This window comes from Meriones unguiculatus, chromosome 19 (assembly GCF_030254825.1).
Source record: "Meriones unguiculatus strain TT.TT164.6M chromosome 19, Bangor_MerUng_6.1, whole genome shotgun sequence".
NCBI classification, from domain to species: Eukaryota; Metazoa; Chordata; class Mammalia; order Rodentia; family Muridae; genus Meriones; species Meriones unguiculatus.
In genome coordinates, this window is record NC_083366.1 from 59,293,551 (window position 1) to 59,316,020 (window position 22,470).

Below are 22,470 nucleotides of genomic sequence, written 5' to 3' on the forward strand. Positions count from 1 at the left end.
ATCGAGGAGTTATTTTCAACGTGGGGTAATTTTAAAGCATGAAAATACGTTCTAACTTGTGCATGCTAATTGTAGCTTCTGCCTCTGTTACAAGGAAACAAGAGTAGGTAATAATTGAACAGTGGTGATGGTGGCAACTGACACTTCTGTGGTTGCCACTGTTTCGAGTGTAATACTTTAACTCTCACAGCAGCTCTGTCAGGTTACTAAATTAAATGTCCCCATTTCGCAGATGAAAATATTAAGGCAGAAGGGAGTTAAGTAGCTTGTCTGAAGCCACATGGTTAATAAACAGACTGCTACAAGCCACTTTTTTGTATGTCCTAGAGATAGATCTTCTACCTTTGAGGGGGAAGAAAATCAGCAGGCTACATGTTGAGTGAAAAAATTACCCAGAGGCAGGTTCATTTGTTCATAACTTCATTCATTTCCTCGTGGCCTGAGTGTGTTCAGGCAAGCACTAGCAGACGGCTCTTATAGAGGGGGCAGATTTTTCTATCCTTTGTTCTTTCTTTCTTTCTTTCTTTCTTTCTTTCTTTCTTTCTTTCTTTCTTTCTTTCTTTCTTTCTTTCTTTCTTTCTTTTTCCAGCTTCATAAACATCTCTCTTTAGGTTCCAGCAAATCTTTTCAAAAGAAAGAAAGGAAAGAAGGAAGAGAGAAAGAGGGGGGAAACCTGTCAGGAAGGCAGTTAGCGAGTGTGTGAGTCCACCATCCTTCTGGCATCTATCCTTGCACATCAAGGTCCACTCTAAGAGCTTCCTCCAAGATGTGCTGAGGCCCACCTGAGAGGCTGTGGGGCTGAGTGTGCCTATCTCTCCCAAACTCTGGGCCAGTGAACGAGTCATGCATGGAGGTAATGTTTACATTATGAAGTCAGCAAGTATACAACTCAAGACTCTGTGTGTGTGTGTGTGTGTGTGTGTGTGTGTGTTCCCACGTGCACACATGTGCATGCTCAGTCTTTCAATGCCAGCTTAGCAATCTGTCACCGTACACTCCACAGGCCGCCTCCCCTAGAGGCAGAGTGACAAGCCTCATGCCATTCTGCCTTCCCCAGTAACTGCATTTTGGGATAATGCAGAGTCCACACTTGTCTTCCTTCACACTTCCCTCTAGGGCCGTTAGCATCTGTCAAGCAGAACTTTCATTACGAACATTTTCCCTCCAAAGAGGCACTAAACCGCCAGAGTCGCCCGACTCACGACTTCCTCTGTCACAGACACAGCGCTTCTCACATCTGCTGACTCTCTCCCCAGACCCCCAGCTCGGATTTTCTTTCTTTCTCTCTCTCCAGCAGCAGCACAGTTGAATATTCTATTCCTGGTATCGGTTACAGCTATGGTTAGATCAGCATTTGAGCCCCAGCTTTAACCCGTGTAGAATCCCCTCCGAGACACACTTCCATCGTCTGTGAACTGAGGATTAGGGTGTAACTAAACAAAGCTTACGGAGTCAACCTGCTGAAGACGCCTTTTAAAGTATTTAAAGCGTACACTACACATCTGGCACGAACCGACAATTCGTTGTGCTCAGCTGCTGCATTGGTGACTTTTCCTGTGCGTCGGACCAGGAAGCCAGCAGAAGCAAGCTGAGGGAGGGGTTGCTTCTTTTGCCTCGTGATTCAAAGGGACACAGGAAGGTGTGGTGATGGGAATTGTTTGTGGCCATAGTCGCTTGCTGAATCATTTGTCCCTCGCATCTTAGCAGCCCAGGCAGCTGAGAACTCAGCAACAACAGGACCAGGCCACCCTTCTCAAGGCCTGTCTCCCAGCTGACACACTTCTGCTACATAGACCCCACCGACTGAAACAGCACTGCCAGCTGGAGACCACGTGTTCAAACACATGAGCCTATAGGGGACATTTCACCGTCAAAAGCACCAGGGCTTTCTCAGCACACAGCTCTCAGCACTGACTCCCGCCTGCCAGCTGATGTCTGCACTCCCCATTTCTCAGCTCCTTGGTGCTGATCTTCTAGCTCTCTTGTCTGGAAGGCCCTTCCCCTTACCAAACTGACTTCATCCCATGGCGTTCAGATTCCTCCTCAGAAAGCACTTTCCCTGCAAATGCTCGCTAATCCCTCCAAGTGCAACGGCACTTGGCCTTGCCATACTTCTGGAAGCCACGGGTTCCCTCACATGGCATCTTCATCTCCCCTTCCCATCACCCCTATATGCCCCGAAAGGCTCAGAGACCCATGTTTCTTTGGGATCTAGTTAACAGTAAAGTGGGGACGTTGTACATTTTCTCACAGTGATGAGATTCCCTCAGGACTGGGTAATCTTCGGCATCATGGGACAAGAGTATGGGAAGGCTCACGCACGTTCAGTCACAAATCCGGATGAAGATACAGAGCGGGCTGCCCCATCAGGGTCTGCGGCTTCCTCTCCAACATCCCTCTACTCCACCAGGCCCTTGGGAGACTAGAACTAAGCCTGACAGAAGTTGTTTGGAGGACAGTGGTCAGAGCACGAGGGAACATTCCAAAGAAGGCTGGTGGGAATCTAGGAGGTCAGGATGTCCGGAGGGGAAATGTGAAAACATGAGTTGGAGGACAGACAGAGAATCAGAATTGGCAAAAGGTTCCAAATGAGTTTCTGGAAGCAATCTTAGAGAGAAATGATCTGTTGGCTTCCTTCTTTTGTTCAGATTGGCAATATCCCAATCTTGAGCCCCATCAGGCCACAAATGGCTTTTTGCAGGAGAGTAATCAGAAGGAGCCCGCCATCATTCTATGATGCAGGATGTGGGCTTTTTCTATTTCCTAATGGCTACCCAGGTTCCTGTCCTTGGAAGGCAGCCTGCAGTATAAAATATGCTCTATACACTTTCTGTTATATTTCTTTATTATTAATGTGCATCTCATGACTTGAAATTATATCATTCATTTATATTCTCATATGCTATCTACTTCCCCATGAGAAGGAAAGTTAGAAGGTTTTCGGACTTGGTTTATTTTTTTCATAATGTACAAAGCACTTAATGAATATTTGTTGAATGACGTAACCATGACACATCATATTAATACAGATTTGTTCTTCTCTTCCTACTTTTTGGAGGGATTCATTTTATTGTATATTTTCTAACTTCTCAGTTTGGTGCTTTGCGTAATAATTATGGTCCTTTTTGCCTTGTGACTGTGAGCACCGACTTTACAAATACTTACTTAACTATATTCCCAAGTTTAGGATTAAATTCTCTACTATTCAGTGCTTAATACTTTCAGTTTTCCGTTAAGATATCTTTTATGACTCATAACTTATTTAGAAGCACATGTGAATCTATATGTACACATGTTCCATTTACAAATAAATGAGGGGCAGGAGTGATGGGTCAGTGGCAAAGAACATTTATTCTTCCTGCAGAGGGCTCTGGCTTGGGTGTTTTGTTATATGAACAGGAAGCCAATGACTTCAAGGATTTCTAAGAAAAATATTAGTATGATTGGTTCATTCTAGAAAATTCTAATGTATTGTCTCTTAGATTGTGCCTCTTCCTCGTTCTAATTATCCCTCTCTGGAACACTGATTAGACAGCAGTTAGACCAGTGACTCCCCTGTAGTAGCCACCTGTGGCCAGTTAGAACATCCATCACTGAAGGGGTTTCATCAGGCACACCCCAGTGCACACTTGTTCGCTCTCAAGCTTTCTTTCATATTTTCCAACTCTGTCTCATGGGGCCACACACGAGTGGTTTCTTTAGGTCAGTCATCCGGGTCTCCATTCACTGTTTCTTTGTTGGTCTGTTTAACCATACGGTTTTTAAAAATCCATTCTATACAGTTTGTTTCTAGAGTTTGAGACATATGTAAATCTAAACACAGAATATACCTGCTGATGATATTAGTATAGGGATTTTTTTTTTGTCAACCCATGTAAATAGTGTGACTTCTGACCAAATGCTCATGGTGGGGGAAGGGGTGCTGGGGGGCAGAGGGATTGGTGCCCAGTAACTGGTTCTCACGGGAAACTCTAATTCTCCTTTCCCCAGCCCCCAGAGTTGTGACAGATATGTTTTCTAGCTGTCAGGTTTTCTATGTGGTAGAGTTTATTTCTCATTAATCTATCGGTGGCCGTTGTCCCTTGGGCCTCAGCTTAACGCATGAGCGCTGGGATGGGAGATAGATGATGTTTTTTCACGGTGCTGCATTCTCCACATTGGGAAAGCTCTAGATGCCCTGCTTCACATGAAGCCATCAAGGTTTCAAGTCTGCATGTTTTGACAGCAATCTCTGAGAGAGAGAGAGAGAGAGAGAGAGAGAGAGTCTCCATACTCAGAGTGTCCCTGGTTTTATTTTTAAATTGCTGTGATTATTGTCCATTGTGGTGAAGCGGGCCTGTAATCTCAATTCTTGGGCGGCTGACGTGGGAAGACTGTCATGTGTTCAAGTTCAGCCTAGGCTGCATAGTTTAGACTGCCTGAGCTACACAGTGACAACTTACCTTAAAAAAAAAAATCTAACAAAAAAACTTCAGGAAATTCAAGCAAGGAGCTTTCTAGGCAATACCTGACATGCACGTCTCATAAGCTTTTAGAAAGAACAAGTAAGGAATTGTTACAAGCCAGACCAGAGGAGACTGATGAACTGTGACACCTTGATATACCATAGAGCCCTGGACTGTATTCCAGGACAATAAAGGACATTAATGGAGAAATTAGTGAGCTCTTTGCGAAAGGTAGTAGTTTGGACTGACGTTTAAACGTATCTGTGACAAAGGCCCTGGGGTGATGTAAGATGATCACCTTGGCAACAAACCAGACCTTACTACTTCTTTTGCAACTTTTCTTTAAAACTAAAGTTATTCTCAAAGAGAAAGTTGATTGAGCCAGGTGGTGGTGATGGCACACACCTTTAATCTCATCACTCAGAGCCAGAGGCAGAGGAAGGCAGAGGCAGGTAAATCTCTGAGTTTTCGGCCAGCCTGGTTTACAGAGTGAGTTCCAGGAGAGCCAGGGCTACACAGAGAAACCCTATCTTGGAAAACAAACAAACAAACAAACAAACAGAAAGTTGATTGAGAAATAGAAGCCTGATGACCTCTTACTTTTACTAAGCGCATTTATGATCTTCGCTTGAGCCTGGGGATGTGGCTCAGTTGGTAGAAGGTTTTCCCAGCACGACCTGAGCCTTGGGTTTACTTACCAGTGCTGAATGTAAGTGGGAATGGTGCCTCACACCTACAATCCCAACACCCCAGAAGCAGAGGTGGAGGCAAGAAGATGGATTTCATGGTCATTCTTGGTTACATACCAAATCAGAGGCCGTCTTGGGATAGCTGAGACTCTGTCTCAAAAGCAGAAAAGAAAAAAAGATTTAAAAAATTTTACTACGTTCTTCCATTGTTTCTCTTTTGCTTTTTCATCATTTGTATCCTTCTCTTCTTGCCTTCCTCCCTCTATTTCTCTTTTAAAATCAATAATCCAGTTGGCCTATAGCAACACACCTGCCATGTCTCTGGAAATAAAGCCCCTTATTTACAGAAGAACTGATCAGAATCCTAACAGCCAGCAGGGAAGACAGTTGAATGGACAATTACAGTAATCACAGAAAAGTAAGCCAGTTTCCACTTATCTCTCAAAAGGGGATGCTGCTCGGTCATGCTTGCCAAGCAGGGCAAAAATTACCAGCCCTTCTCTTATGTAGCCCATAGCAAACTTCCACTCAGATCTACAGGCTGAAATCCTGAGCCCCAGGATCTCAGGACAGGAAGCAACCTCATTTAGAGATGGGCTGGTTCCTCACAGAAGTGTCATGATAACATGAAGTTGTTAATGCGGATTCTGAGCCTCATAGGAAGCAGAGATGTGGATTCGGCCATATGCATGGTAGGAGAGGGGTGCCCCATGCATGAAGACAGGGTTGATATGTCTCCAAGCCAGTAAACACTAAAGACCCTCGGCAAACAACAACTCTTATCTAGATAAGAGTTCTGGAAAAGCTTCTTCTCCCAGTCCTGAGAAGAAACCAATCCCACCGACACCTTGACTCCTAGCTTTCTAAAGGATGAGACAGTGTGTCACCACTGCAAAGTTTGTCACTAAGTCTCTGCGCTATTATGTCTCCCGTTAGGAGAAGAAGCCTTTCTAGCTCTTTTGTATGGAAGTAGTTCAGATCTCAGATGTTTAAACTCTCTGAAGTTACTTAGAAAGCCCAGGGTTCGTCTCTGCTCCCGGCAGCCTTCTCTGCATGGGGCAGTGTTCTCTTCTGTTATAATATTGCTGTTTTACAGGTAGTCCTGGAACACATCAATTATCCTCATCAAAGCGCTCTCTGCCTAAGAGACGCAATGTTCTTAGTGACACTTGTGCTCTGAAAATGTCCCAGTGCAAATCTGAGAGCACTCTGGCTTTTGTGATCCAGAAGCTGGTTAACCAGTAAAGATGTAAAGTCACAGGAAGATGCTGCAAGCTTTTGGCCAGGCCACTCAACGGTTTGGTGCCCGTGACTAGAATAGAACCAGGGCCTCGGTGCAGAGCATGATAAAGGGTTGGGATAGCCTTCTGTGACTGACCTTGTCGGTCTCTGAGATTAGGGACCAACGGATGGAGTCTTCAGATCTGAGAAGCAATTACTGCCTCTCTCAAGCCAAGATAGCCAGGTCTCTTACCCATCATGAAATTAAACAGCCTATGGGTAAACCCAAAATTCACCCAGCAAAAACCTCAAATCAAGCAACAAAGCAGAAAATGGATAAATCCTCAGACCTAACTGTAAACCACATGGAATACAAGCAAGCTAGATTTAAATAGTAAACCAGGCCATCCCTCTGTTGTCCAGTAAGCATTCCTCTCCTCTTTCTTTTAGCAAAGCCCATTTTCTCCCCTCCCTTCAAGCAATAATGTCACAGCAACTACAGCTCCAACCCCGTCCCTGTGAGACACTGTGTGGATACTTCCTAAAATATTTTACAGATTCTTAAACAAACATAAACCTGTATTTTCATATACATATATATGTATGTGTTCATGATGAAGTTTGATTTATCTGTTAGGCATAAGAAGATTTACAATAGCTAATAATGAAATGGAACCATTATGATAATGCACTGCAATGAAATTTCCTAAAGCTATGGATTCTATATTTCTGGAATCTTCCCTTTAATATTTTTTGGGGCTGCAGTGGAATATGAGCAACGGAAACCCTGAACATCCAAACCAAAGGAAAGTGGGAGTAGGGAGGAGACAAAAGCTGCAGGTGATCCACATCGTTCTGAATGGAAACAGTTCAGGGTCAGGGAAGTAGCACAATGGAAACGGTCTCACGCCATGGGTACCAAGATGGCGTGTGAGACCTACACGCCTGAGGCTACCCAGCATCTGGGCATCTGCTCTGGTTTTTAACCTTGATGTTCCCTCTTCCCTGGCTACATTCCCCCTAGACCTCACACTAGACCACTCAGCTCAGAGCGAGCACAGAGAATCCCACAGGCTGCTTTGATCCCATGCCTTTGTTCCATCTGATGGCACTGGTGCCTATGTCTCTCTTGCTTTATTGCCGTCACAGCCAACTAACCAGTGTTGTGCCACAGGGAGACAAAACCAGCCACACCGGAAAATCATGGGTAGAGTTTTAAATATCCCAGTGGCTCATTTCCAGAAAGGAAAAAGAAAAAAATGGGTGAAACTCATCAAAATGATGTATTCTGTGTCGTCCAATATATTTAAAATACTGTACTGACACATATTAATGTCAAAAGTTTTTTCATCAAGGCATTTTAAACTTATTGGATTATAAATCTGCATGTCCACATATGAACACATGTACGTGTGTGTGTGTAGGCAAGAGGTCAACCTTGAATGTGGTTTTTTAGAGTGCCAGATGGTTTTTGAAACTTACTGATTTGTCCAGGTTGGCTGGCCAGAGAGGGGCCTGTCTGTCTCCTGGGAGCCTCCTGTGTCTACTTTCCCAACCCTGGGATTATAGGTGAGTGGCAGCACAACTTTTTTTTTTTTTTTAAACTGGAGATCAGGCTTACTCAGCCAGCACCTTACTGGCTGAGTCCCCAACTCAATGCTAAAGCTATTAATGAGAGACCTTCCTTTCCTTTGGTCTGTCTTCAAATTTTGGTAGTTTATACTCCAGTATATTTGACGCAGGCTAGTTATGGTTTGTGAACCAAACAGCCACACATGTCTGAGGCTTACCATATTGGACAGCATTGATCTCAAGTGGCCTAAGGGTTTCAAGTGATCTCTCATAACTTAAATATTAAGGAGCCATAACCTTTTAGAGAACATTTTTCTTATTTGTTTTATATTTTCAGGGTGACCCATAGATGAAAGTCCCCAAAAGCTATTTTCTCCCAGTAAATTGTTATTGAGCTCAATTCTCTTCCCTCATATGCACAACTGTCTGCCTGAAAGATCCTTCCCTTTCCTCCAGTCACCTCAAAGTTTCTTTCCTGGAGTTTCAGCAAACCAAAGCTGAAACAACGGTGGCGTTTCTGAAACCCACTAACGGCTCGCCGGCTCCACTGCAGTGCTTGTACCACGGCGCCACATCTACCACAGTCCACTGCATCTGCTTGACGTCACTACCCTCTCCCCTGCAAAACTGAACTGTTTTATGTAAATTTCCTATCTCTGTTATGCTAGTCCACTTCACGTTACTATGACAAAATGACTGAGATAAGAGAACTTAAAGAAGGAAAGGTTTCTTTGGCCTTGTGGTTTCTGTCTCTGACTGCCCGATCCTGTTATTTGGAGGCTTACAAAGACCATGGATTGCAGTGGGGGGTGTGCTGGAGGAAGATTTTCACCTCATAGCAGCCAGCAAGCAAAGAGAAAAAGAAGGAACCAGAATCCCAACTGGTGTCATCAACAACATAACTTCCTTCTGCGAGGCCCAAGGTCCCAAAGGTTCTACCATCTTCCAACACTGCCACATCTAGGGACCAAGAGCTCAAAATATGGGCATTTGGAGAGAGGGGGTCCAAACTTAGGTGTCTGTAGACCCGATAGCGCAAGGATGGATGCTCACAGCATGAAAGTTCAGTTCCCCTGGACAGAACGGTCCAAGAAAGAAGCAGAGTGAGACATGACAGCTAAGACCAAAGCCATGGGGGTACATCAACATTTTCTCAACATTCTGCTTGTCATAGACATCCCTGGTTGAGGGGGAGGTCGATGCATGGTAGAGACCAAAGGCTGTCTCTTAGAGGCTGGTTATAGAGTAAGAAATGGAACACACAACTTCTAGACAAAACCATGTGAGTTTTAAATTTAGAACCTAAGGCATAGACTTCTATCCAATGAGAGTTAAGCCCTCCTTGACTCAGTATTGCATCTTCCGGTCACACCCACAGTGCAGCTTACAACTGTAGTATCCTTTCTTGCGCATTTCCCTGTGGTCTTATAGGAGATCCACTGGGTGAGCCAGGGCTGAAGATTGGTAGATCAGCGTCTGCTCCCAACCATACAGAAGTGTGTCTTGACATGGAGAATCACAGCTCTGCTTGCTGTCTGAATGGATTCAGTCTTTAAACCTCTCAGCAGCCAGCCATTCTATGGCTGATAGCAATTAAACACACAGCCATACAGAAATGGAACGTGAGCATTAGACTCACAAACTGAAGAAATACTAACACTTTGTGTCAACATGGGTGACAAGACGAAGCTATAAACATCATCCACACCAAAATTCTGATGCTATTCACCTAAAATTTTAATATTGTGTGGATCTGATAAGTCTTGGGAGGCAAACAAAGAGAATTTCCAGAAAACTGAAAGCAAAGAGGCTTTGTCTCCATACAGCTGAGTAAGAAGGGGCTCACAGGCATGACACCCACACAGAAACCCTGTGACAGCCAGCCTTCAAATCAGATTATTAAACGCCTTAGTGCAATAGTGACAAAGGTCTCTTGTCTTTCCAGATCCATCTTGTCGACATTGCTTCCTTGCCCCCTCTAAAAGTCTGTATCCTGTTTGGAAAAAAAGATATTTGATTATGGATTGTAGAATTTATTTATTTACCTATGTCCCATATGTGTGCACAGACTGTTCTTAAGCATGAAATTAAAAATAAATAGGAACTCTGTACTCTACCTCCTCATAACATCTTGTGACCATTCACTTTGGAGACCTTCGTCTTTAATTTGTTGTCCGTCTGTTCTGCTGTGCTTAACGTGCAGAACACAGTTGTCCAGTGGCGTTGGGAAGAGGTAGTGGAATTCCTTCCTGTATCTCTGTGTCCTCCTGCCCACGTAGGAGGGAAGGAAGTTGATAGAGGGGAAAAGGTAGGGAGCTCAAATTCCCATGGGTTTCTGGACTCTAGCAGCATGTATGAGAAACGGGATTGATCTCGGGAAGCCTAGATGTTTGTTGGCAGTCTTAGAGCAATGAGCTCATCCTCACAGTGAACTAAGCTATGCTCAGCTGTGTAAGGAGCAGTCAGAGACGGCTAGTTAGAAAGAACAGAGGGCATCTGAGAAGGAGTTCCCTCTAGAGGGTGGGATTGTAAGAGAAGGTTGTTGGGCATAAATAGGAGTTAGTAGAAGCACTATGCTGGAACTTCCTCTGTGAAACTTCTGCCAATAGAATTGGAGGCCAGAGGCAGAAGTATTCCCTCTCTTACTGTAGAGATGTTTAGACAGATGAGCAAAGATCTACTGTGAGTGAATAGATACAGCCTCTTGCTGGGTGCCTCATCCCTGTGGGTCTATCTGAGTGGGAGCCGAAGAGCCCGAGTTCAGCCTTACCAGGGGAGAAGGTAAGTTAGGATGCAAAAAGGCTCAAGAACCCTATTCTCATGTGTTCAAGACCAGAACTTGTCTCTCACTCCTCAGGGTGGCTGGTCTGAGGGTAAGGGACAAACCCTTGGTCCTTTGATCTAGAGATCATGTTTTCATGGGCAGCAGTATGTCCAGTAGCACTGGCCCCAGGAGAACCAGTGTGGCACCCTAGTGGAAATTTCCCACTCAAGACTATTGTGTGGTCTGGACCTAGCTAGCAATGAATTCCTAAGTGACCAGGACTGGTTTCTGGACAGATGGAAACATCCTTAGTAATTCTTAGGAGGGAAAATGTGGGAAAATAATTCTGGAAGCAATTCAGCATTTTACAGCCAGGAATGTCATATTTGTAACTATGGCTTCATTTGTGGGAGCAGGCAAAAGTGACTCAGGTGCCCCCGTTCAACACCACCACTCTCTTAGTGAAGTTTAAGGACAACAGCCATGAAAACATAATGACATCTGTCCACATCACCAGATATTTCACTGCTTCATAAAATAAGTCAGATTCGGCAACAGCTTTCTAAACACCATGCAAACATCCATAGGAAGAATAATCGATCCCATATCTCTGGCAGAAGAGCTGACTAAGGGTCCACACAGAGGTGTTGACATGCCCATTCTTCTTTCCATTCAGAAACGCCATGGGAACACAGGCAAACAATAAAAAAGAGGCTAAAACCCACATAGTCAAAGGGACTTGGCGAGCCTATGTCAGCACACAGCTGATGTCAACAGGAATTGAGAGATGCTAGCACATAGCTCATGTTTACAAGACTGGAGAGCTGAAGAGCAGAGAGCTACAGGTGATGAAGCATCCAGGGAAAGTGGAAACTTAAAACTATGGCAGAGGAAGTAAAAAAATAAACAAATAAATAAAATAAAACAAAACAAAACAACAACAACAAAACTAACTCCTTTCCCGGAAAGTATCCTGATAAAACCTAGATGCGTGGGCCACAGGTCCCTGAGGAGGTAGAAAAAACAGAAGTGGTTTTGCACTTGGCTTCTCAGATTTCTGTCCCCTACTTCCTGTAACCAAACAATGGCCCTTCCTGTGGGGACAGGAAGTTGAACAATAGACTATGCACTCCAGATACCTTGGGCAGAATAAGACTCTTATTGCAAAATGGAAGGTTGTGTTGCCCTGGTAGAAAAATTCCAGGCCTTCCTAGGGTCCTTCAAGACCAGTGAGTGACTCAGCCAGCTGAGATTCCATCGCTTTCAGACAGCTTGCCTGAGCTTTGGAGAACCAACTAGCGATTGATTCCAGCTTTATCTTGCCCCTTGCTGCCAATCTGTAGCTACGAAACCTGCTGTATATAACCTGATGGACACCAGACCCAGAGAAGCTAGTAGCCAATGCACAGTGAACTGCTGCCCAGAACTGCTGCCTCATGAAGTAGCACGAGGACGGAAGGATAGCAAGGGGGATTCTGAAGTCACAAACACAGGGAGTGTCAATGCAGCCACCAGCCCACCACCCAGCAGGGAATGAGCTAGGGAACAAACACACCTACTAATCTTCCCCCCCGACCTCTGCTCCTTCTCCCACCAATTCCCATGTTTCCACTGACCAAAGTCAACTGAAAGCCAGAGGGCAGGAAGACCACTGATGCAGTCTTTATAAACATCCAACCCCCGTGGCACAGAGCGAGGGTGTATTTGCCACTGTTCATCTGACAAAGAATTTATATCCAGAGTATCTAAGGTGCTCAAAGAACTAAGCAATGATAGCAAGAACAATAACAAAACTCACAAATAATTGAATTTTAAAATGGCCACAGGATCTGAACATTTTTCAAATGAAGAAATGCCGAATGGCCAGCAATGATATTTTTAAAATATTCAATATCATTCTATCAGAGAAATGAAAATCAAAACTATGATGAAGTATCATCTTGTTCCAGTTAAAGTGGTTATTACTAAAAGGTTAAAAAGTAAAGGCTGTTTGCAGATGTAGAAAAAAAGGAAGCCTCAAACATTGCTGGTAGAAATGCAAGTTGGTTCAGCCATTATGGAAAATTCTGGGTTCTAGCTATCATACTTCTGGCTATATATTCAAAGGAAAAAACATCTGCACACCAGGGACCTGTGTGCCTATGTCTAACGAAGCACTGTTTTACAATCATCTTAGCTATGGGATCAACTTGACTGCCAGGGATTGATACACACACACACATTATATATATATATTCATAAGAATGGATTCCACTGGCACAAAGATATGTCTCATTGTGAATGTTCTGTTAAAAATGTCAAAGTAGAATGGTGATTTCTAGAGAGCTACGGAGGGTAGAAGAGACGAAGGGGTGAAGGATAGCTGGGGTTGATGATTCATGCTGTATGTATGTGCTGAAACATCACATTGGACCCCATTAAGATGTATGATTAATGCATATCAATCAAAAAGAAAATAAAACATAAAAACAAAAATTTAAAAAAAAATGAAACCTTAGAATAAGAGTGGAGGGAAATCCCAAGACAGATTGTGTGCTGTAAGCCCAAGGAGACAAATTCAAATTGGAAGAAGAGAAATTCCAGAAACACAGCTAGGGAGAAGACGGGCGGGAAGAAGAGCTCGCACATTTAGGGAAGAGCCCTGGCTTTGTCCACAGTTCATGGAAGGACTGGTGATAAGTTCTTATTTGCAAATGGGGAAAGAGAGACAAGTTTAGCACCGAAGAGAATAGAAAAGCTATAGAGAAAGGAACTGTGATTTTGATTGGCTACGGCACTTGTTGCAGGACATGGCTGCGAGCAGGAGTGACAGTCACAGTAGGCTGTGTGCATGTCCCTGACAATGCAAAAGGGCTTACAGATGCCATTAAGAATCCTCAGATGACTTCAAGTTCATGAAGCCAGAACCACTCAGCTAAGTCAGCCCACATTCTTGCCTCATAGCAATAGCAAATGTTTATTCCCTTTTGGCACTAACCTTGTGATAATTTGTGTGAAGTAATCGATATCTGATACTCATCTCCCAGGGATGACAGACAGAGAGTGTGTGTGTGTGTGTGTGTGTGTGTACCTTACAGTGAATGCAAAGTCAGGAACTAAGAAATTATATTTCAGAAAAGAGAGCAAATACATAGTGTAGGAAACTGAACTTTGGAAAACAGGAGCATAAACATATTTCCTGAGAGACAGAAGACATATTTGAAAGATAAACGGTGTTTGCCTTGAGGTCCAGGAACCAAGTGTGAAGAGCAAGTGTGCAGAGTCAGGCTGGTTCTGTTAATAACACCAGGAGATGAATTTGACCTTTAAATTCTGTGTATCTATTAGAAAATAAATGTATTAAAAAGCCACTTCTGTGAACCTCCTGACAGGGTCAAGTCTCAGAGACCATCTTGCTTAGGTACAAGCAAAACCCTAACCCATTGGTTCAGCAAATAAACAAACAAACAAACAAACAAACAAATAAATGTGAAAGGGGAGCTTCTGAGATGAAGACAGATCCTGCATGGAACTCCTCTTAGGTGAATGTGTCTGACAGCTTTTCAGAGCTGGATGCCTCCTCCAAACCAGGCAGTGAGGGCCATGAGGCCTACAGCAACATGGGAAGAAAGCCAGAGTTGGATTAAAGAGTTGGATTAAGAAAACTGGCCACAAAGAGGACCAGATGTTAGGCCAAGCATTAGTCACTCCACGGCCCTGTTGAAAGTTTTCATCCGTCAAGAGCTGACTGGCGTCTGTAAGGGCTATCTGAGTTCCAGCCCTACAGACATCCTTAGCTGCTTGGAACACTCGGGTTGGGGAGTGATTGACAGGTTCCCTGAAGGTCCCTCTAGATTGTTTTCTATGCAGCAAGTGGTGGCAATTCGCTTCCTGTGCCGGCCAGGTTAGGGGATGAAACTCACAAATGACATCAGTTAACATTATTATTGTTATCATAAAATTCACTATAGCTTTGACAGGTCGTATTATGGTGGGCATGCAATTTTCATTTACTGAAGTTCTGGCTGCTAAATACCCAGAAGTCTTCTCTTCTGAACTGATGCCAGATTCCCACGAGATGAATCAGCAACACGATGAGATTCTAGTGTGTGTGGGATGCAGGTTTCTGTGATTCAGGGATTGCCAGATGATGATGACAATGATGACAATGATGATGATGATGATGATGATGATGATGATGATGATGATGTTGATGGTGGTGGTGGTGGTGATGATGATGGTGGTGGTGGTGGTGATGATAGCAGTGATGATTATTATGATGATGGTGATGATGCTGATAATGATGACGGTGGTGATTATGATGACGGTGATGACTGTCATGTTTGTAAATCTTGTATCTTTCTTTTTTAATATTTTAGGTTTTTTTTTTTACAGTTTTTATTGATTCTTCAGGATTTCACATCATGCACTCCAGTCCCACTCATCTCCCCATTCCCTCATATTCACCCTTTGCTTTCGGAACCTCCCCCCTCAAAATAAAACACTCACATACACACACACACACAAACAACAACAGCAACAACAAAGCATAAAAACAATCTCATCGTGGAAGCTGTAGTATGTCACATTGGGTCCCGAGGTGTATCCCTCTGTCCACACATCTTCACTTGCAAATGTTTATTTCAAGGAGTCTGGTTCGAGGTCTCTGGCTTCCGTGACACCGTCAATACTGGATCCTCATTGGGACTCCCTCCCAGCTATCCCGCTGTTGCCCTGTGTCATGGAGGTCCTGCAGCTTTGGATCAACAGGGCTGGCCCTTTCATGCGTTCCAACCATTCACAGATGATACAGATTTTGGGGTAGGTCAACCCAGAGCCCTGGATCTGGGCCTGTGTGGTAGCCGAGCTGGTCAGCCCACTGGCTCTTCCTCACCCTCACCACCAGCACACTATACCAAGTGCTGCCATCAGCAGGAGGCAGGGTGAGTTCTGCTGCTCTCATGCCTTCCGGGCCTGCTCACCTGCACCCATGCCTCCAGGGCCAGTTCCACTGTGCTGCCCAGTCATGGTACAGGGCCCAGTTTCCCAAGTGCTAGCTACAATGGGTGAGGGCCTTAGCTAGCTCCCCCAACTCTCACACACTTGGAGCCGGCTTACCCATGCCTTTGGCATCAGGACCAGCTCCACTGTGCTGCTCAGGTGGGGTGCAGGGCCCACTCTTCCAAGCGCTGCGGCCGGTGAGAGGCACGGCCATCTCACCCTCTCTCATGACCCTGGGGAGATGAGGAGGTAGGTGAAGGGTATCTCCCCTGCCCAGGCCACCTCTCAGCAGAGGTGGTGGGGCCAGCTCTCCCATGCTCTAGCCCTAAGGCGGGCTCACCCACACCCCAACTACCAGGGTCAGCTCCACCGTGCTACCTGGGTAAGGCGCAGGACCGGTTCTCCTTAGCTCTTCAGAGCACCACAGCCAGTAAGGGGCAGGGCCAGTCTCTGCATAGCCCCTGCCCATCCATGTTGTCCCCAGAAGCTATTACCACAGATGTCACCGTATTCTCTAATGGTAATATCACAGGCCCAGACATGGCCCTCAGTGGTGGCTCAGGCTGGGACCGCACTGTGACCCCAGGTAGCAGTCCACCAACAACAGGCTCCTCCTCTCCACCCTCGGGTCTCCAGTTCTGTCCCTCTTCATAATGCTCAAGTCTCCACTTCTCTTTCTCTCCCATCTGTCCAACACATACCTGTACATTGTGGTGGCTCCCACTGCAGGCTGGCCAAGTGGCCGGCAGGCCGCTGGGTGATATCTTCCGTCCTCACGCTGCGAGTTGTGGTGGTAAGTGGGCGTCTACGGCCTGTCTATGCTGAGCACAGGAGAGCAGGTCTGTGGATGGCATGGCGGTCCACAGCTCTCTGTCTATCTTCCTCCTCCCTCTCTGCACTGCATGGTGGTAGGCAGGGCTCTGTGTGTTACGACCCGCCTGTGGCATGGGCAGAAGGCAGTCTGTGAGTGTCTTTCCCCGACAGCACTCTGTAATGGCAGAAAGCAGTTCTGTGTCTTCCTCCTCCTGCAATACACTTCCTGGATTTGATTTGGTTTGGTTTGGTGTCCTGGGCATAAAACAGCTTTGGCCACCAAGCCAGACATCAAGCTAGGATGGACAAAGGACTGCCATCGGCCCTGCCCCTGACTGATAAAATAACACCACTAACAAGATGTCTCTTTGTCCAATGGGGGAAGGGGGAGGCTCGGATAGTTCCAGGGCAGCTTCTCCTGGAAGCTCACGGGAATCTGTGATGAGGGGTTGCTGCAACCTCCGCCCCTGTGCATGAAAGAACGTCTTACCAGAAAAGCGGAATAACAAGATGAAAGTCCTGAAGACTTATCACTTCCAGTGGGTGGCCTCGTCGTCCTCCACTGACAGAAGATGCGCAGACATGGGAGTGGCATGAGGCCACCCATACAGAAAAAGGGAAGCTTCCGGCTGATGTTCTTGGATAGCTTCGCCAGCTCTTGGCTTTCCGTCGCTTTGATTTAAGTCTCTGGTTACTTGTTAGTCATTTCCCCCTTTGCTTGCTTCATTAAATCCCCATTTTCCCATCCAAATTTGGCTCAAAGTGTCCAGCTATCCTGTAGGGTCTGGCAATCCTGCCTCAAGACCTCTAATCCTGCCTCCTTCCTCCCATCTTTCTAGCTCTCTTTTTCTCTTACTGTCTCATTCTCTTGCTTTTCCTGGGACCAGGCAAAGAACACAGAAAGCTGTGTAAGTGCAGTCATAACAAATGGAAGCCCTCTTCTTGAAACTCCATGTCAGCCGTGTGTCCTTTGACTCCAGATAATATTTTATTAGTCATGATCTTAGTAAGCCATGTCTGAGCACACAGTCACCCCTTCCAGGCTGGCCTAACCCACTCCTCTCTGCTTGTGCTTGCTAATGTCTACAAGAAAGTTTCAGATAACAACTGCAGCTCCCTAAAAATTCCCAGACTCGTGATAAGGATAAAGGCACACATTTACCACCTGAGAATTAGGCATTTTTCAGAGAGAACGCCCCAGAGTCAAGCCATACTTGAATTCCATACTGCTTGTGACTACAGTAAAGAACACAGCCATTGGGAGATAAAGCCACCTAAGTGTTGGAGACAGAAGATCAGAGCTTGGAGCCTGTCCTCAGGGAAAATGAACTTTATGCAAGCAAAGATAGGAGAGGCACCAGGCAGTAAAGCAATCTGTGTAACTCATTCTCCAATCTTCAGAGAAGTCAATACCTTCCGAGTACCAAGAGACAACTGCCTGCCCAGTTGGGAAGAGAAGGCCATATGACCCCTGTGACCTTGGTAAGGAAACATCAGGAAGCAATGGGAAAGTCAGTGAAAAAGATCTTCAGAGCTCTAGTCCAGGATCCCAGGAGTTGGAAACTATATACAAAAGCCAGGCAAGCCTTAATCCCAGGATCTGAGAGTTAGAGGCAAGAGCATCATGACTTTAAAGCCAGCCTGTGCTAAATAGAGAGACTTTGCCTTAAAAAAAAATGAACAAACAACCCTGTATATGAGGTACTGTGATCATAAGAACTGAAAGAGATTGGGTTATTTACTGCCTCTCTGTGATTGCTATTTTCATGATGCTGTTTTCCCTTCATGATCCATAGTAAAAACCTTAAAGACAATAGGTCTCCTGTTCATCTTTGGGGAATTTTTAAACTCCTAAAATGGTGGCAGAAAATGAGTTGAGTTGATTTTTTTTTTTCTTTTTTTGAGCCTGCTACAAAGTTGGGGGAAATACTCCGGGGTGTGGAAAGGATCTCTAAGGAAGGATCTCTAAGATACATCATGGAAGCCAGGCACAGTGGCTTACATAGGCAATCTTAGCCCTGGGGAAGAGACAGGAGGATCACAGGTTCAAGGCCAGCCTGGACCATGCATAGATACCTTCTCTCAAAAAAGAAAGAAGAAAGGAGAGAGGGAGGGAGGGAAGTGGGGGTAAGGGAAGGAAGAGGAGAGGATAAGGAAAAGGAAATAAAAAGGACAGTGAAGGTAACAAGACAGCATGAGTGCCTGGTGAACTTGGCAACAAATCTGGGAAACATTTCACCCCACAGCAGGAACCACTTCCCCTGCTTCCTGAGTCCACTCTGACGAGAACAGCTTTTGTCTGGTTAACCTTCTGAAGCCAGCTTGCGACATTAAAAAATGTCACCAAAGCCCCCAGTCACTAATGAGTCCCTCTGACAGTGTTGTGTGACCACCAAGATAAACGTTAAAGCCATCACTGGGTGATGATCGCTTCAAGGTTGGAACAGACCCTTCATCTTGAGGAGCAGGCTGAATGCCTGGCTTCAGAATGGCTCTCAGGTTCCTCTGGAGCAGTGGTTCTCAACCGGTAGGACTCAACCCCTTTGGGACACTGAACAACCCTTTTCCAGGGTTGCCTATCAGATATCTTGCATATCAGCTATTTGCATTATGCTTCGAAACAGTAGCAAAATTACAGTTATGAAGTAGCAAGGAAATGATTTTTTGTTTGGGGTTCTGCACAGCATGAGAACTATATTGAAGAGTCCCAGCATTGGGAAAGTTGAGAACCACCTCTGTGTAGTCTAAAGAAACCAAAAAGCTACATTGTTGGCATTGTTCAGCCCCGTGGTGTAAAGATCAGGAGCTCCGACTTGGGAACTCCTCGCCCAGTTCTCAAAACCAGCACTTCTCTGTTGTATTAGCTACTTTGATATCACAGCGACAAAACACGGAACAGTAATTAGGGGATGGAGGCTTTATTCCAGCTCACAGTTCAGGGGATATGGTCCAGTGTGGTAGAGAAGGCATGGCAGCAGGAGAAGTTCCCAGCAGGAGCAGGCGCTGCCTGGTAATACTGTGTGGACTTTCACGAAGCAGAGGGAAAGCTGGAGCTGGGACCGCTGAAAGACTATAATCCACTTCCTAGAGCTAAGGTGTCACCTCCACATGGCCTCATAACCTTGCAAAACAGGGCCACCAGCCAGTGACATATGAGCCCATGGGAGACATTTCACATCCAAACCAAACAATCCATCTTAAATGATTCATCCCAGAGCCTACTCTAAACCATGGGTGTGTGTCGCCTTCACACACGAGCGAGTTGCTGAACAGTTTACAAAGTATCAGAAAGTGCTTTTGACATCCTGTCGTAGTGTTCCCACTGCTTCGATAAAGCAAAATGGTCAAAATCAAGTCGGGGAAGAGAGGATGATTTCATTTTACAGCTCGTGGTCCATCACCCAGGGAAATCGGGGACCAAATTCAGGGCAGGAACCTGGAGATAGAAACTGATGACAAGGCCATGGAAGAGTGCTGCCTACTGTCATCCTCCTATGGCCTACTTCATCATACACCACAGGAGCACCTGCCTAGGGGTGGCCACGCACCCAGTAAGCTAGGACCTCCCACAGGCATCAGCATTTGATAAAAGGCACTGTAGACTTACCTATAGGCAAATCTTATGGAAGCACTTTCTCAATTGAGAGTCACTCTTCCCATAACCCCAGCTTGTGTCAAATTACATAAAAGTAACAAAGACACATCCCAAGAAAGGCTGATAATTGTACAGCAGCTCCAGTATGCATGCACACACACACACACACACACACACACACACACACACGAGAGAGAGAGAGAGAGACAGAGACAGAGAGACAGAGACAGCGTTTTGCAAATATCCGTCTGTACAAGGGTTTCTTTGATAAATGCCAATTTCCTAGGTGCAATCTAGATGTCCAGATTTAATAACTTGGCACAGACGGGGTGCCCCAGCTCTGAGTCAGTTGTAGACTGCAATGGTTACTGTAATTAGTCCTAGCAGATATGTGTGCCATTCAGTAACAATGGTGGATGATTTGGTCTCTCTCTCCTTCATTTCTCTGTGGTCCGCCCCACTCCCCAGTCTCCCTCTCCCTCGCTTCGTCAGAATAGGCAGGCATGGCTTGCTTAGCCATCCCTCACATCACCACTCCGCCATTTAAGATGAAAAGCCCAGATGTGGGTGACCCATCTGCAGTGCGTGGCACGTTTTTAGCATCTTCCTTATTTAGAGCTCGGAGAAAAGAGACTCATTAGAGAAAGGAAGTCCACAATGAAATTAGGAAACATTTGATCAGACCATTATCTCTGCACAATGCGGGCAATGAGAGACATGCCGGAGCTGGCTGCAAACTCTGTGTGCTGCAGCCCCCGTGGCTTGCTCGTCACTCATTTCCCCAGTGCTGACCAGGAACAGGAGCCCAACAGCAACCTACACAGAAGCTGAACATCATTAGCACACAACATGTCTCTTTTCCCTTGCAGCTTTACTCTGGCTTTAGAAATGTATGGCAATTAAAACATTCTAGGCCTTTGCCTACCTCGGCTCTTCTTTGTCCCCTTCATAGAAGCATTTGTGAGAACCCAGGAGTGGATAATAATTTCCTGCACAACATCAGCCTCTGGACACCAGACCTTCTTTCTCAGTTTCCTGCCACACAAAGGGAAGAGGTTTGCTCCCCAGAACCTATGACAAGGGCTCCATGCCATTCTTGAACTCCAGTTCTATTTCTCTATTTCTGGGTATCTCGGCTTCTTTATTGGGTGGTGGCAAAGGTCAGAAATAGATAGGCTCTCAAACTGAATCACATAATATGTGTTGTGTGCTCTGGGAGATCATTTGGCTCAAAAAATGTCTACATATATCTTCAAACATTTTATTTGAATAGCATAAAAATTGGCCCCATACAAGACAAGCAGAAATGAAGCCCAAAGTGATGACGTCTAGAGATTGGATTTAAGAGAGAGAGAAAAAAAATGTATTTTGCAGAATAAAAACCTCCAGCCCCAACTTGGTCACTGGCTATGAGCCATTCGGACACTTAATCTCACTTGTAACAGAACTCAAAACAGTTGTCCTACCCCCTCAAAAGGTTGTTGCAAAAGTGTAATATGAAGATGGTTATTAAAGCGACCTGGAAAATTAAAGCATTGTATAAAAGTGTGAGTTTTATTACTATCCGGTCCCACAGCAAGTCCACTGCCATTTGTGGGGTTAGAATTCATTCCCCATCTGGAGCTAAATCCACACTGTTTCATCTGCTTAAATGGACTTAGAGACTTGCTATTCTCAAAAGACATGGAAAATCCATCTCTCAGTCCAGTTTAGAGCAACATCTAGCAGGGAGCACTCGAACTTTAGAAAGCAATGGATGAAAGCCACCACTCCAGCCCCAGTGGCTGCAAGCTCAGCATCTGCACAGGGGGAGCACTCCGTACCCGCTCACTGGGTGAATTAACTCAGGGAAACGTCTACAGAAAAACCCTGTTAGAAATGAACCGGGGGCTGGAGAGATGACTCCTTAGTTAAAAGCACTGGCTGTCCTTCTAAAGAACCGGGATTCCATTCCCAGCACCCCACTGTAACTCTAGTCCCAGGCAATCTGACACCCTCTTCTATCGTTGGTAAGCACCAGGCATGCACATGGCTTACAGACAAATATGTAGATAAAGTACACACATTAAAAGAAAAAAGAAGAGAAAAGCCAAGTGTAATCAGCAGATGCAGTATCATTGAATGCCCAGCGTGCTCATGCCTGTGGTTTTAAACTTAAGTGGAGTCAGAATACACACACACACACACACACACACACACACACATACGTCAGTCATCTAAAGCCTTTCTTCATGGAGAGGTTTGGTAAACACGCAAAGAGAAGCAATAAAGAGTATGTCCTAGCTAAACTCATCTAAGTCAGTTCCAACAAGTTTATCCCCCACTCTCAATTGAAAGGGAAAAAAAAATGCTAGTAGTGTAAAGAAGCAAAAAGAAATAATTAGAAATGGC

At 45.2% G+C, this 22,470-nt stretch overlaps 1 non-coding gene across 1 annotated transcript; it reads right to left on the reverse strand.

Moving 5' to 3' along the window:
• Positions 1-16,730: 16,730 nt before the first annotated feature.
• LOC132649418 (small nucleolar RNA SNORA48) lies at positions 16,731-16,868 on the reverse strand. Its single transcript, XR_009587851.1, has one exon. It is a non-coding gene; the product is annotated as a small nucleolar RNA SNORA48 (small nucleolar RNA).
• Between the last annotated feature and the right edge of the window lie 5,602 nt (positions 16,869-22,470).